This window comes from Geotrypetes seraphini, chromosome 1, assembly GCF_902459505.1.
Source record: "Geotrypetes seraphini chromosome 1, aGeoSer1.1, whole genome shotgun sequence".
Lineage (NCBI taxonomy): Eukaryota > Metazoa > Chordata > Amphibia > Gymnophiona > Dermophiidae > Geotrypetes > Geotrypetes seraphini.
Genome location: NC_047084.1, coordinates 383,987,142 through 384,004,212, shown reverse-complemented (window position 1 = coordinate 384,004,212; position 17,071 = coordinate 383,987,142). Strand labels below are relative to the sequence as shown.

General features: G+C 49.0%; 1 protein-coding gene across 5 annotated transcripts in view; it reads right to left on the bottom strand.

Annotated features, from left to right (window-relative positions):
• The window catches only part of SLC25A51 (solute carrier family 25 member 51), a 67,891-nt gene that overhangs the window by 34,513 nt on the left and 16,307 nt on the right, over positions 1 to 17,071 (bottom strand). For all 5 annotated transcript variants that reach the window (XR_004536638.1, XM_033916385.1, XM_033916372.1 and 2 more), the window contains exon 2: positions 7,327 to 7,416. The gene's annotated coding sequence lies outside the window, so the exon portion shown is untranslated. The remainder of the gene's footprint in view (positions 1 to 7,326; positions 7,417 to 17,071) is intronic.

Here is a 17,071-nt window from a genome sequence, read left to right as displayed (position 1 = left end):
CACCTCGAGGCACTCGCAAAGACTCGAGCCCTTGCATCGAGTGGATCGGCTCCAACGGAGGCACTCGCAAAGACTCTACCACTTGCATCGAGTGGATCGGTTCCAATGGAGACACTCGCAAAGACTCTACCCCTTGCATCGAGTGGATCGGTTCCAACGGAGGCATGGGCAAAGACTCTGCTCCTTGCGATATATGCGTTGTTGCCAGACCAGACACTCACAGAGTCTCTGCTCCCTGTAGAGAGTGTGTGTATCGCTGAGGCACTGGAGGCGGCTCGACCTCGCGAGAGGCCTCCGCGTGCCCAGGCTGGATTTGAGAGAGAAGCTTCGGCCCCATTGTGGTGAAGGGCTCAATGAATTGCTTCTCAAGCAAGGTCTGGAATGAAGCCGGCAAGGATAGATCCGCATCAGCAATGGGACCGACCACCTGCACGGGCCTCGCGCTCCTTAGAGGCAGTGTGAGAGTGCTTGGGCTTAGAAGCCTTGGGCACTTTAAGCACTACCGGGGGAATGGGCTGCTGTGCTACCTGACCTGAGGAGACGGAGGAAGGCATCGCAGCTGGCACCGAAGGCTGAGCCGGCACAAACGAAGCAGGCTTGAGGATGCTCGGTGCCGCAGAGGTGGAAGGCTGGAGAGCTGTGGACGATGTCAAAGGAGAAGCGCCCTTCAATGAAGAAAGCTCCGTTGAAGACTTCATGCTGAACAGCGAATCCCACAAAAAGCAAAGACGCTTGAAAGCACGTGCTGTAAGTGTGGTGCAAGGCCGGCACAATTTCGGAAGATGTTGAGGCCCAAGACACCGAATACAGCATCGATGAGGGTCCGTTAGCGAAATCGCGCGCTGGCACTTGCCACACTTTTTAAAACCGGTAATAGGCCCTGACATAGGCCGGAATAGCTCCTCCGCAAGATCGAAGCTGCGGGGCTGCAGCCACGTGGCCTGCCCGGTCGAACGGATGGAAGAAATTTTTTTTAAAAAAAACAAAACAAGAAAGCACGACGAAAAGCAACGATTTTGAGAAAATTAACCCAAAACCGCGGACTTTAAGAAGGCGCAAGTGAACTAACTTCATGCAGAGAGTCGAAGACAGACTTCTCGGCTCCGCGGAAAAGTAAGAACCGAGGAGACGCGCCCTACGCTGGGCGGGAAGGCACTCGCGCATGCGCGGTGTGGGCGACTCGAAACTTCGAGTTTCTTCAAGCAAGACTGCTTGTGAGGCATCGGGGCTCCGTTGGATCACGTCACCCATTAGTGAGAATACCTGCCTGCTTGTCCTGGGATAGAGAATGACACGGTGGCGGTTACCCATCGCTAGCCGCGTTTAGCTGCGGGTAACCCGCCAAAATGGGGAATGAAAAATAGCAGTCGCTGCGGGGAAGGGGACAAGGCCATTCACCGCCCCATGGAGCGGTGAATGGTCTTGTCTCCACAGTGAGGCATCAAAGATTGCGCGGTCCCTGCAGCCCCCACCCGCTCGATCTATCGTTTAACCAGCTTCCTCTCTCCACCTCACCTTAGTTTGCCGGCTTTCTTTTTCGGCGACCCGCACGCTTTCAAAGAGCCGCGCATGCGCAGCTGCTCAGTATTCAATCTTCTGCTCTGACGCAACCGGAAACAGGAAGTTGCAGCAGAGCAGGAAGATTGAACTTTGAGCAGCCGCGAATGCGCGGCTCTTTGAAAGCGTGCGAGTCGCTGAAAAAGAAAGCCTGCAAACTAAGGTGAGGTGCAGAGAGGAAGCTGGCTAAATGATCGATCGAGCGAGCGGGCGGGTGGGGGCTGCAGGGACTGCTGTAATGGAAACCATACAGAGCATGCCTGGGCCATAATGCGATCTAGGGGCAAGAAGTCAAAAATGCATGCCCACATGTTTTTTTTACCTCCACATCACACTATTTGCATACTCCTTGAAACAACTTCTTCCACTAACCCATAACTCAACTTCAAAAAGAAAATTGAAGTGGTTCACTACATAAAATATATTAAAATAACAAAAATATATTAGAAAATATATTTTTAAAAGTACCAAAACATCTTAAAACACTTCTTCACATGCTTTTTTTTTTTTTTTTCTCACTAAGGACTCAGGGATAAGTTAACACCCGTTTATCAAACTTTTACCCTAATGAAAGACTAGGGGCAACTGCAGTGGAATTTTACTTATTGTCAGCATTTCCCTCCCTTGACATAATAAGCAGGTGAGGGAAGGGTTACATAAGAGCCAGGACTGAAACAGTTGACACAGGAACCAGCAACATTCCTTAGTGGCATGGGAGAATATGTGAAAGAGGCACTGGGGGCACTAAAGACATGGGAAGGAGGCACTGGGGGCACTAAAGATATGGGAAGGAGGCACTGGGGGCACTAAGGACATAGGAAGGAAAGAGGGAGGGAATAGAAAGGGACAATTCTTGGGCCTCAGTGCAGAAAGAAAGAAATGAAAGAAAGGATATACAGACAGAAGGAAACGCAACCAGAGACTCATGAAATCAATCACCAGACAGCAAAGGTAGGAAAAATGATTTTATTTTCAATTTAGTGATCAAAATATGTCAGTTTTGAGAATTTATATCTGCTGTCTATATTTTGCACTATATTTGTCTATTTTTCTATAGTTACTGAGGTGACCGAGCTCACGGAGATAGGGCGGAAACGGGATTTTTAAATTTTAGTCCTAGTAGTTTGCCGGTCCACAAAATAATTATTTATTTCTGCCGGTCCACGGGTGTAAAAAGGTTGAAAACACTGATGTAGAGTATGCCGGCTTTCTTTTTCACCCAGCCGCACGCTTTCAAAAAGCCGCGCACGCGCAGCTGCTCGAGTTGATCAATCTTCTCCTCTCCTGCAACTTCCTGTTTCCGGTTGCGTCAGAGGAGAATATTGAACAAATGAGCAGCTGCGCGTGCAAGGCTTTTTGAATACTTGTGGCTGGGCAAAAAAGAAAGCCGGCATACTCTACATCTAAGGTGAGGTGGAGGGAGGGAGATGGCGGAACGCTGCAATCAGTCGGGTGTCTGCTGTTTTTGTATCACTGCCTGCCTGCGCTCACGTTCCAGATCCTCCTGTTGCTCATTGTACTGCAGCATCTGCATGATTATGTGCTCAGGTGGGCATTTTTAGTGTGCGCAATTGACCTGATTCGAGCTATAGGTGAACATGGGGGACACGTCATTGCAAGGGAGGACAAGTCAATTGATTTATTTTATGTTTTGTTTTTACTACAGGGCAGAGGCACTGAAATAGATTCTCAGTGCAGTAGTAGTAGTGGCAGGACTCTCTTCTGTCTTCATGGTGTTTCGCAGTACTGAGGCTTATATGGATGCTGCGGGGACGGGGCAGTGAATGGGATGGCAGTGACGGTGAAGGGGATGGCGGTGACGGGGCGGTGAAGGGGATGGCGGTGAACCGGGGACGGGGCGGTGACGGGGACAGATTTTTCCCCTGTGTCATTTATCCTGGGATAGTGATCTATTATGCAATAGAATGTTAAGACAGAGACTACTTTCTGGGATCCAGAGGCCGACGACTGAGAAAATCCACTCGAACGTTGTCCACTCCTGCCATGTGCACCGCTGACAATGCCACAAGGTGTCTCTCCACCTATCATAAGAGAAGCTGAGTCTCCACACTCGGAGAGGGACTCCTTGTGCCCCCCCCCTGTCGAATAACATAAGCCACCGCCATTACACTGTCTGGGAAGACATGGATGGCGCAATGACAGAGATGACTCTCGAAGTGGAGAAGAGCCAGCCAAATCACTCGAAGCTTCAAGAGAATTATGGACCACTTGCATTCTGAGGGCGCCCACTGGCCCTGAACATGGACGGTCATACACATTGCTTCCCAGCCTTTGTGACTCACATCCATAGATAGAATCACCCAATCCAAAATTCAGATTTGAAGTCCCGTGGATAGTGAGAGGGGTCGCAACCACCATGCAAGACTGTTCCATGCCCCAGTCATCCAGGCATGGGTGCATGTAACAGGTCCCATTGGGAGTTCCAGCGCAAAAGCAGAGCATCCTGCAGTGGACGCAGACAGGCTCTGGCCCAAAGATTCACACTGATCGTTACCACCATGGTCCCTACAACCTGAAGGAACTGCCATGCCATTGGGACCAGAGTTGCCAAAAGGACCCTGATAACCTGTCGAAGCTTTTCCTGACAGGAGACAGGAATGTACACTTTGTTCTGTCTCATGTGAAATTGAACTCTCAGGTATTTCAGACCCTGCGTTGAATCGAGGTGACTCTTCCTGAAGTTGATCACCTAGCCCAGGTGCTGCAGCAACTGCACCACCTGATGAACAGTTTGATGCCACTCAGACTGTGAGGGAGCTCTGATCAACCAGTCATCCATATTCGGATGAACCAGGACTCCCAGGGCAAAAAGATGGGCCGCCGCCACCACCTTGACTTTAGTTAAAGTCCTGGGTGCTGTTGCCAACCCAAAGGGCATCACCGTACACTGGAAATGTTGCCCCAAGACATGGAACCTCAGATACTTCTGTGGGCTGGACAAATGGGAATATAGATACACCTCTGTCAGATATAAGGAAGCTAGAAACTCCTCTGGCGCCACCGATACTATCACGAAGTGCATCATCTCCATGCGGAAGCGAGGCACTTTCTACGCCCCATTGACCACCTTGAGGTCCAGAATTAGTTTCTAATCGTTGAAGCCTTTCTTTGGAATAATGAAGTATATTGAGTATCTCCCAGAGCCCGAGTCTCGCTCTGGAACTGGTTCTGTGGCTGCAATATCAAGTAATTTGTGGACTATGGCCTGAACCCAAACTGCCTTCTCGGGGCGGCCTGCTGTAGAATCCAGAAAATACTCAGAGAACAGAGAAACTCCAGTTTGTAGCCATCCCTAAGAACCTCCAAGACCCAGCAGTTGGAGCTAATGGCCTGCCATTCTGCCACAAAAGTCGACAACTGCCCCCCTATGCATGGAGAAAAGGGGGGGAGGGAAGACAGAGGCCTGGTGTCAGAACTGCTTCTTGGTAGGATGGCTGATGTCGAGAACTGCTGAAATGCAGTCTAGCAGATGAAGAGGACCTCTGGCCCATGGAGGGGCCCAAGTATGGACAAGAGCTCCTAAAGGGATGAAAATTAGGAGACTCCAAACCTTTGGAAGGACAGGATCTATTTATAGGCAGCAACTTGGGTCTGTGATCCTGCTGCACACTGGCCATCAGGTCATCCAGACCCTGGCTGAATAGATGTCCCTTAAAGGGCAGCCTGCTCACGGTCACTTTAGAAGATGAATCGCCAGACCACTTGCGGATCCAGAGCATCCTGTAAGCTGAAACAGAATAGGCTGACAGCTTAGCAAAGACTTTCAAGATGTCAAACAAGATATCAGCAATATAATCCACTTCCAAGATTAGAAAATCCAAGTCACGAAGCACCAGTGTCAGGATCATGGCAGTGCTTGAAATGGCATGCCCTTGCCACTAAAGAAGAGGCCAATGCTGCCTTAACACCAATGACCACTGAATCAAACAGATGCTTGAGGACAAAATCCACCCATCAATCCTGAACATCCTTCGGGATTACACCTCCGTCACTGGGGAGAGAAGTGCTCTTGGTGACCTGTGCCACTGAGGAATCCACTTTCGGGGAAGCAAAGCGCTTGTTAAATGCATCAGCCATGGGATAAAGCAGCGTTATGGTGCAAGCACATTTCAAAGACCCTCAGGAGTCTCCCAAAATATCTGAAAGAATCCAAATGAGGTCAAGATGATCAGGAAAAGAGGCAGATTGTGGCCTCAGGTCATTCATGAGGAACATTCTGCAGTGACAGGCTGCTCAGCCTGCAGCTTTAATTCCTGGAGAGATTTAGAGATCAAATCCACAGATGCATGTGCTTGAAAAAAAAAAATATGCACACACTGTGATCCTCCCCGAAATCAGAGGCTCCGCACTGATCCAGATCCTGGAGTTCCACCAGATCTGCCATATCTGCAGCTGCCGCGGTACTCCCCTGTGAAAACAGAGGCATGGAAAGGGGAGGCAGAAGGCCCTGGTCCATCAGAGCAGGAGTCCCCTTTACTGGCACAGAGTCCAGCGGAACGGAAACAGGCAGAGACTTTCTAACCAAGTATGTCTGATAAAGTATAGTAACAAAATCTGTGGAAAACCCATCCTTCGTGGCCGGAGCAGACCTCTGCACTCTAGATTTGGACTGTTTGATTTACGAGGTTTATCTCCCGAGACACGCTTTTATTAAGGTACACTAACCGATTTAGCGTGTGCTAAATGCGCACCTTAATAAAAGAACCCCTAAGTGACTAAGGCTTAGTCTTAGAAGTATAGGGTTACAACGTCTCCAACCCCACGCTGGCTCTGTGATGTAAAAAAATAAATAAATAAGACTTTTCCTCTCTCCTTTGGTCCCAGTTCATGCTTGCTGTCTAACATCAGCTCTGGCAGGATACACATTTCAAATTTGACATTGTAATCACAAAATAGAAAATAAAATTATTTTTTCTATCTTTTGTTGTCTGGTCATTATTCAATCATGTTGGTCCCAGGCTCTGTGCTCCAAGACAATGAACTAAGATAGTGATCAAACTTGAAAATACTGGATTGTAAGCATAAAAGTTTCCATGCAAAATCCTGAGAGGTTAAAAACAATTATCCAACACAATGGGTCTGCTGAAGGCTGCTATCAGAAATAAGTTTTATTTCCTTGACTTCCTAGAAAAACACTTACTCTAAATATGTATGACAGGTTTTTTATTTTGTCAAACTGAGACAAATACCAAACCCTGTTTGTAATTACTCCATGCCTACACTGAAAGGTAGATGACCTCTGTAAACCCAAATGTTCTCTGTTCGATACCAGTGCTCTACTTGTGAAAGAGCAACTTTTCTTATGCTTCATATGTATTCTTCTAGGTAGGCTCGCGTGGCCTGCAGAGGATTGCTAGTCGGCTGTAGCCTCAGCTGCATGTTCCCTCTGGCGCAGGCCCGCTGACGTAAGGGACTGTGCTAGAGGTAATGTACAGCTGAGGCTACGGCGGCCTGCTAGGATCGCTATAGCTGACCAGCGATCCTCTGCAGGCCATGAGAACCTACAGCTGATGCAGCGATGCGGCGCTTATACCAGCGGACCAGCTTTAGGGGAAATTTGAAATTGTCTGGTGGGCCAAATTTCAGCACACTGCGGGCCAGAGTTTGCCATGTCTGCTCTAGGGCCATGAGAGTATTCAAGCCCTGAGTTTTATTAAAATTACTGCATTGACTGCTAGTAAAATTTCATGTTTGATTTAAGAATGGAAGTTTAGCTTTAAATGAACATTTTTACAGTTTAGTACATACCATAATGCAACAATGCCATATCTAAGGCAGACAGTTCTTTTCTCTTTCAGCTGGCTGTGGATAACTGCATCATTTTTTTCTCCGTTTTATCTGGAAGAGTACAAAGTGTATTTTAGAATTCAGTGGCATTCTGCTATATAGTTTTGTTTCATTCGACTCTATACACACATTTTCCTTGTGTTCTCTGCCGTCACTGCCATGACGAACTGCAGAGACAAAAATAAGATAATGGAATCCAAAAAAAGGAATGGTATAATACAGAAGAGGCCTTAATAGTAACAGCATGGAACAAAGCACTGAGATAACCTGCACAAAGTGGTGCTTCTACACACAAAAGCAGCGGAATGACTACTTCATTTCCAGGAAGCAGAACAGTAAGCTTACACAGAAAGCACAGTTACTTACCGTAACAGGTGTTATCCAGGGACAGCAGGCATATATTCTCACATGTGGGGTGACGTCATCTACGGAGCCCCGATGCGGAAGCATTTTCAAGCAAACTTGATTGAAGATTTAAGTTTGCTCTGCTGCTCCACTAGGGGGTGCATCCCCTCGTGGTCTCCAGTTCACTTAACTAGCAAAGAAGCCAACCTCGGGGAGGTGGGCGGGTAGTGAGAATATATGCCTGCTGTCCATGGATAACACCTGTTACGGTAAGTAACTGTGCTTTATCCCAGGACAAGCAGGCATGATATTCTCACATGTGGGTGACCTCCAAGCTAACTGAAAAGGGATGGAGGGAAGTTGGCAATTTAAGCAAATAGATTTCGCAAAACCGATTGGCCGAACCGGCCATCGCTCCTGGACAGTGAGTCCAGACAGTAGTGGGAGGTGAAGGTATGAACCGAAGACCACGTGGCAGCTTTGCAGATTTCCTCAATAGGTGTGGACCTGAGGAACGCTACGGAGGCTGCCATCGCTCGGACCTTGTGTCCCATTACTCGACCATGCAGCGTGAGACCAGCCTGAGCGTAGCAGAAGGAGATGCAGTCGGCCAGCCAGTTGGACAAGGTGCGCTTGGAGACTGGGTAACCTAACCGGTTTGAGTCGAAGGACAAAAACAATTGTGGGACTTTCCGGTGTGACTGAGTGCGTTGGAGGTAAAAGGCCAACGCTCTCTTACAGTCAAGAGTATGGAGCGCCACCTCTCCGGGGTGAGAGTGGGGCTTGGGAAAAAACACAGGCAAGACAATGGACTGATTGAGGTGAAACTCAGACACTACTTTAGGCAAGAACTTTGGATGGGTGCGGAGTACCACCTTGTCGTGATGGAATACCGTGAAGGGTGGGTCCGCTACCAGAGCTTGTAACTCACTAACCCGCCGGGCGGAAGTGAGCGCGAGCAGGAAAATCACCTTCCAAGTGAGGAATTTTGGATGGCATTTGTCTAGGGGCTCAAATGGAGGTTTCATTAGTTGAGCCAGAACCACGTTAAGGTCCCAAACCACCGGGGGAGGTTTGAGAGGAGGGTGGACATTCAGAAGACCCTTCATGAAGCGAGAGACTAAGGGATGGAGCGAGAGGGCTTTCCCTTCCAGGGGCTGATGAAAGGCCGCAATCGCACTGAGGTGTACTCGAATGGAGTTGGTCTTTAGGCCGGAATGAGATAATTGAAGCAAATAGTCAAGGACCAGAGGGACGGGGATCGACACCGGGTCCTGGCTGTGGGAGGAGCACCAGGTTGAGAATCTGGTCCACTTTTGGGAGTAGCAGGTTCTCGTCGAGGCCTTTCTAGAGGCCTCCAATATCTCCTTGACTGATTGAGACACGGGGAGAGCAGTCAGGGGGAGAGGAACCAAGCATTCAGATGAAGAGATTGAAGATTGGGATGTAACAGCGAACCCTGACCCTGTGATAGTAGAGAGGGAAACAGAGGCAGAGGCAGTGGATCTCTGACACTGAGTTGAAGTAGAAGGGAAAACCAAGGCTGGCGTGGCCAGCGAGGAGCAATCAGGATCATGGTGGCTTGTACTGTTTTCAGGTGGACAAGCGTCCGCAGTATCAGAGGAAACGGCGGGAACACGTACAGGAACCTTCCCTCCCAGTCGAGGAGGAAGGCGTCGGCCTCGAGCCGGTCCGGGGAGTACATCCGGGAGCAGAAGAGAGGCAGCTTGTAGTTGTGGGGGGATGCGAATAGATCTATTTGAGGCGTCCCCCACTTTTCGAACACCTGTCGTAGGATCTGAGAGTGCAGTGACCACTCGTGTGGCTGGAGGAGGCGGCTGAGTCTGTCCGCCAGACAGTTTTGTTCTCCTTGTATGTACACCGCTCGAAGGAAGGTGTTGTTGGAGATTGCCCATTTCCAGAGGCGCAGGGCTTCCCGGCAAAGGGACCAAGACCCTGTTCCCCCTTGTTTGTTTACGTAGTACACTGCTACCTGGTTGTCGGTTCGGATGAGAACCACTCGGTCGTGGAGCAGATGTTGAAAAGCTACAGCTGCGAGATAGATGGCCCGAAGCTCTAGCACGTTGATGTGGCAGCGACGGTCTTCTGCTGACCACATCCCTTGAGTGCATAGGCCGTCCAGATGGGCCCCCCAAGCGTACTCCGACGAGTCCGTGGTGAGTATCTTGCTGTGGGGTGAGGAAGAGCAAACCTTTGGAAAGATTTGAAGAGTCGGCCCACCAGCGGAGCGATCGTTGCAAAGAAGGCGTCACTGTCACGGGGCGGTCGATCGGGTCCCGGTCTTGACGCCATTGAGAGGCCAGGGTCCATTGAGGAATTCTCAGATGGAGGCGGGCGAAGGGTGTGATGTGGACGGTGGAGGCCATGTGGCCCAGAAGAGTCATCATCTGCCGAGCTGATACCGAGGTCAGCAGGGAAAAACTTCGACTCAGACTTACTAACGCCTCTAGACGCGGAGGGGGGAGGAAGGAACGGAGGCGAACCGTGTCCAGCGTGGCCCCGATGAACTGTAGGGACTGGGAGGGGCGTAGTTGGGATTTTGGGAAGTTTATTTCGAACCCCAGACTTTGTAGGTAGGTAATAGTCTGTTGGGTAGCTGAGATAACCGCTTCCTTGGACGGGGCTTTGATCAGCCAGTCGTCCAGGTAGGGGAATACCTGGAGGCCCTGGGAGCGTAAGGTTGCTGCGATCACCACGAAGCACTTGGTGAAGACCCGAGGTGACAATGCTAGGCCGAAGGGGAGGACACGGTATTGTAGGTGCCAGCCCCCTACCTGAAAACGCAAGAACTTGCGGTGAGCGGGGTGCACTGGGACATGCGTGTACGCCTCCTTCAGATCGAGGGAGCAGAGCCAGTCGCCCTCGTCGATCAGGGGATAGAGGGTCGGTAGGGAAAGCATCCAAAATTTTTCCCGTACCAGAAATTTGTTGAGGCGTCTCAAGTCTAGTATTGGGCGTAGGTCTCCCATTTTCTTCGGTACCAGGAAGTAACGGGAGTAGAAGCCCTTCCCCCGTTGGTCGGGGGGAACCTCCTCCACTGCTCTCAGGCGAAGCAGGTCTCGAGCTTCTGAGAGGAGTAGGGGTAGCTGCGTCCGGTTGGGAGGGCAATTCCTTGGGGGGTTGTCCGGAGGAATGGCTCGAAAGTTGAGAGAGTATCCTGATGAGATCACGCCAAGGACCCATGTGTCCGACGTGATTTGTTCCCAGCGAGGGTAAAAGGCTTTTAGGCGACCCCCGATGGGAAGGAGGCCTGGGACTATGGCGGAGGGGGCCCGCCCCCTTCCGCGTATCCCGTCAAAAGGACGGAGATGGTTTGGTAGTCGCAGGCGGTTGGGACTTGGGCATGGCCCGGTGGTGGGCTTGCGGACGCCTGGGTGGAGGCCGCGAGAAGGCAGGAGTGGATTTTTGTGGGTAGCGGCGCGGAGGGGCCCTATACGGCCTGGACGCGGGCGGTTTGGGTTTTTGTCGGATGAGGGAGGCAAACGAGCGTTCGTGTTCAGAGAGGCGTTTTGTAGCCGCCTCGATAGTGTCATCGAACAGTTCTTTTCCCACGCATGGGAGGTTAGCCAACCGGTCCTGTAAGTTGGGGTCCATGTCGACCAGGCGTAGCCAAGCTAGTCGGCGCATGGCGATAGCAAAGGCTGCCTCTCTGGAGGAGAGTTCGAAACCATCGTAGGCCACGTGGAATAGATGGAGGCGCAGGTTGGAGAGGGATTCCAATAGCAGGCTAAACGCTCCTTGGCGGGAGGCCGGTAGGTCAGTCTCAAAGGCTCTCAGTAGTCCAATGAGGTGTTTGAGGTAGGATGTGAAGGTGAAAGTGTAGCTTTGTACCCTAGAGGCCATCATCGCGTTTTGATATAGTCTCCTGCCGAACTTGTCTAGGGTTCGGCCTTCTCGGCCTGGGGGGACCGCCGCTGAGACCCGGGAGGGGTGAGCCTTTTTTAAGGAGGATTCTACTAACAGCGACTGGTGGGAGAGCTGTGGTTGTTCAAATCCCGGGAAGGGTACTGTACGGTACTTGGCCTCCATTTTGGAGGGCACGGCTGTGACCATATAGGGGGTCTCCAGGTTCCTGAAGAGAGCCTGTTGGAATACCGGGTTAGGCGGTAAGCGAAGGGACTCTCTGGGCAGTGATGGCATATCCAGTTCCGCTAGGTACTCTTTAGAGTATCTGGAGTCGGACTAGAGGTCTAAATTCAAAGCGTGGCCCATGTCCTGGACAAAGCGTGAGAAGGATGGTCGGGATGTTCCCGAGGCCCCGTGCGGGGTCGGTGAACGAGACCTTCGTCGGGTGGAGAAGGAAGGGGAGGCTTCTCTCGAGTAGCGAGGTTCCTGCTCCGATCCAAGCTCCGAGACCGGGGAAGCACTGTGAAAGTGTTCCAGGGTCGTGGATCTCCGACGTCTCGAGGAGCCCCCTCGGAGACGATGCCGGGGTTCGGGGTACTGATCGATGTCGAATCGGTGACCTCGACCCGGACTCCCTCGGTGAAAGCCCGAGACCTCGGATCGGAGCCCCGGTCCGAGGGGGAGTTCGGAGGATGTGTGGGTTGGAGAGTGATAACTCTGTCACCCTCAGCGGTCCTGTACGAGGTGTAGGTGAACGGCCTCGTAGAGTGGGGGAACCCCGGGCCTTCTTAGAGGTACGGCAGTTCCAGGTTTGTGTCGGTTTAGCCCAACGTTTTGCCCTGTGGCGGTCTGTGGAGGGAGAGCGCCTCGGGTGACTCGGCGAGGAGTCAGAGGAGGATGAGATGCGGCGAACTTTGCGCACTTTTCCCCGAGGTGGCTCGACGCGAGGCTCAGGCTGGTCTGGCACATGCGGGGTCGAGGTCGAGGCAGAGGCCGGTTGTAGATGGGCCATTGCAGCGGACAGTTCCGACGAGATCATCGCTCGGAGTAGGTCTTGGAAGACGGGCACGGACAGCATCGAAGGCATGTCCCCTGCCTTGGTGCACTCCACCGGGGGCGACCTCGTATCAGAGTATTCCCGTGTGGTGGAGGCACGGCCCGAAGGCTTGGAGGGCTTTGTCGGGGCTGTAAGCATGGGACTTCCGCCATGCGTCGCCGGTGTCCCCGAGGTTGGTTTCTTTGCTGGTACAGAACCTGAAGAGGGAAGAGGGGACTTACCCCGAGGCTTTCTGTTGTCCCGAGGACTTCGGAGTCGAGTCTCGAGGCGATGCCGAGGTATTCGGGGCCGAGGTCAAGGCCGGGGCCGACCTCGAGGCCGAGGTAGAGGGTTGGTCTGGGGCGAAAAGATCCGCCATGCGGGCTTTCCTTCGACGCAGGGCCCGGTTCTGGAAAGTAGCGCACTGGGGGCAGGAGTCGGTTGGATGAGCGGCCCCCAGGCAGAGGATGCACCGGCGATGTGGGTCTGTGATGGAAAGAAGCCGCTCGCACCGGGTGCACTTTTTAAAACTGGTCAAAGGCCGGGACATAGAATCGAAAGTGGCCGCGGCTCGAGTAGCCACGCGGCCACGGGGACCCGGAAGCCTCCGGGTCGGTCAAATGAAGCAGGAATCAAGTTGAAGAAGAAAAAACTTTCGCGCACAGCGACTTAAACGATGAAAAAACAAGAAAAATCGCGGTGCTAGAAGGCAGTTGGGGCAGAGCCTGAAAAAACACAACTTCTAGGCTCAGCGGAAAATTTTGAACTGGAGACCACGAGGGGATGCACCCCCTAGTGGAGCAGGAAGGCACGCATGCGTGGAGCAGCAGAGCAAACTTAAATCTTCAATCAAGTTTGCTTGAAAATGCTTCCGCATCGGGGCTCCGTAGATGACGTCACCCCACATGTGAGAATATCATGCCTGCTTGTCCTGGGATAATTGTGGTTACGATCATAATCATCTTACTGGACTGACTAGATGAGCTATGTTGGTCTTCCTCTACTGGCACGTACAATACTAAAGCATCAGTTACTCAGTTCAAGTTAATGCTACCAAATGACACCTGGATTCAGCTTTTAACTTTCTTGCCCTGCTCTTGAAAAATGCAATCCTTTGCTACCAAAATTTAAAAACTGAACTGAAAACTTATATTCTCAAGCATTTGGGGACTGAAAGGCCAGCATTGTGACCAATACCAGATAGGGCAGACAAGCTTATTACTTTTTTTTTTCTTTCTGATCTTTCTACTTGCTTGGGGAAATCCACTGTTTATTCCTAGGATAAGCAGCATAAAAATCTGCTTTTTTTTGTTTTAATTTTATTTATTTATTCATTTTCAATAATACAATTCAAGATATACTTGTACAGAAAGCTTTAAGTCAAGAAATCCAATAATGATAAAATAATTTCAAAGGTATTAAATTAACTTAAATCAGCTCAAGTCCACAAAGGATCCAAAATGTAATTTATAAAATGGAAACTAGGAAATATTAACTAAGGAAAAATGATGCAAGTAAATTGATATGGACATCTAAATTATTCTATACTCCTCCTGCCTTTTCCTTCTCAAGCTGAGATAGAGAGAGGAAAGCTGTCAGCTGGTAGGGCTCAAATCTAGTTAGGTACTTGGGTCCTGGGTTGACCACTGTTGGAAACAGGATACTGGGCTTGATGGACTTTCAGTCTGTCTCAGTATGGTAGTTCTTATGTACTCTTGCTACCTACTCTGTTCTGTATTTTTTTTTTCTTTTTTAATTTAAGTGGAATTGTAATCTTCTTTGTTAACTAACTGGATTGTAAACCACTATGATGCCTGTGAATGTGGTAGTATATAAAGTCTTTCAATAAAAAAGGGACTTTCAAAAACACTTAAATCAAGGGTGTAAAATAGCAGCCCAAGGGCTATAAGCAAGTTTGGTTTTCCATACTATATATACACACATATAATAATAATAATATATTTCTTGTATACCGCCAGACCAGTAAAAGGTTCTAGGCGGTTCACAGCAAGATAAGGCTGAACATGATTTACAATACAAACTACCTGTAAGGACTCCTTTTACAAAGCCGCGCTAGCAGTTTTAGCACAGGCACCGGATTAGCGTGCGTTAGCTGAAAATCTACTGCCTGCTCAAAAGGAGGCAGTAGCGGCTAGCGTGCACGGCAATTTATCACACGGTATTCCGCGCATTAAGGCCCTAGTGTGGCTTTGTAAATGGAGCCCTAAAAGTATTAACATTAGAACTCTTAAGTTACAAATTTATCAAATAGTTGTGTTTTTAGTAATTTTTTAAAATTATAGTAAGATGGAACTTTTAGCATAATTTTGCTAAACCAGGTGTTCAATTTAGCTGCTGGAAAGCGAGAGTTCTCTCTAACAATATCTTAAAATGACATAATTTGACAGGAGGGTATGTAAATAACTAGACTTTACGTGAAGGCTAGTTTGAGTAATTTAAGGAGAAATGGGAAACAAGGTAACCTGGAGACACACTCATATTTATGGCAATCCTAAAACGTATCCAATTTGCAGAATTCAAAGATCAAAGTTTGACACCGCTGCCCAAAAACATCCTACTCAGAACAACCGTTGTTCAGGATCAGCTCTTCAGATAATTATCTATTTATTACTTAACACTTTCACATAACAACAAAATCTGATATTTCTTCTGAGTTATCAGATACATTATCAGACAATTCCCCACAGCATGCAAAAGCAGCTGCAGAAATAGAACATGCCCTCTATGCTGTTTTTTGCCATTTTTATTCAATTCTGTGAAAAGTTAAATGGTTCATCTAAGAGGCACAAATATACTCAAAAACTAACTAGCCAATCCAATTGTTCAGAAAATGTTTAGAAAAATTATTGAAATATATACGGAAAGATTTATTCACTCCTTTTCCTTTAAACATATTTCATAGATTATACAGTACAGTACTAGATAATAAGGAAAAAATATACGTACAACTAAATCTCATTTCCAAATCTTAGCCACCCAAACAGTGGGCAGGTGGTGTTTAACAACCCCAATAAAAGGAACAATCTTCAAATGGAAAAATATGTGTAAAAATAAATCTAACAAAGTATATTGTAAGGTACAAAGTATCAGGACCTCTCCTGAGCAAAAGCACAGATGGTGAAGCTAGGCTCAGGGCAAAATTGAAGAACTCAGAACTAAACATGGAGCAGAAATTAAGGGTGGAACAGGAGTCAGAGGCAGACCAGAACCAACTGTGGTGCAGGAAATCAGATGCGAGACAGGAATCGAGCATGAAGCAAGTAGGGAAGAACTTCAACTAAAGAAGTGCAAGGAGCTAGGATAGCAACAGACACATAGAAAACTGTTGAACAAAGAGTTGGTCTTCCTGGAGTTCCTTATATACAGTACTATCATTGATGAGGAACACCTCTTGCTGGTCCTAGTGGGTTCCTCCTTCTCTCCTGGCAGTCACATTCCTGGGATATCAGATTGCAGGTTCAGCTGCAAGTCTCCAGTTCTTAGGGGTATGATTCCCAGGAAATCCTTACAAAATATTCCCCAACTCTCCTAGGCCAACAGCTCCTCCGAGACTTAACCCTTCCAAATTCATTGGGTAATATAGGCACCCTTGGAAGCAGGGCTGTGGAGTCAGAGACAATTTTGGGTACTGGAGTTGGAGTCGTGGGTACAAGAAACTGAGGAGTTGAAGTCAAAGGTTTATCTACCGACTCTACAGCCCTGCTTGAAGATGCCGCCGGGGGGGGAGGGTTTGACATTTTTCTTTTTAATGAGACAGATATTGTGCATCTGTAACACACCCACAATATCTGTCTATTTAAAAAGAAAAAAAAAAGGTTTCCTGCTCTGAACAGCTGAATGGCAGGCTTCTACTGCCTCTCAGCTGTTTGGGCTTCCCCTGCCAGCTCTGCGCATGTGTGAGAGTCGCTCTCACAGTGATCAACTGGACAGGAGAGACAGGGATTACAATGAACCTCCGCACAAATCATTTGCATTCAAATTTTTTAGTGCATCAATAGCTCTTTTAGAATCGGTTAAAAATCAGATCGGAACGGACCTATTCGGTCTTATTGATCCTGTTTAGTGCATCTAGCTCACAGTTTGTCTTTCTTATATAGACACGCAGCTCCTGATTGGTAAGGCTCGACTTAGTGCAGGAAGAGGCGGTCGGAGCATACAGCGAGTGATTTCCTGCACTCGCCAGCGCTCCGGCTGCTCTCTCCTGCCTCTCCCGCTGTCCTCTCCAGTCTCCCCCATTGAAAAACCGTATTCGCAGTTTTTCACAATTTGCAGGGGTTTCTGGAATGGAACTCCTGTGAATATCGGGGGAGTACTGTATGTGAAGCCATAAAATAAATTTAAAAAGTAGAACCAATACACCCAACCATCAAGTTTAGCATGGAAAAAGACGACACGACAATAGCCTTTTTAGATTTAAATAAAAGTGAATCATGTTTT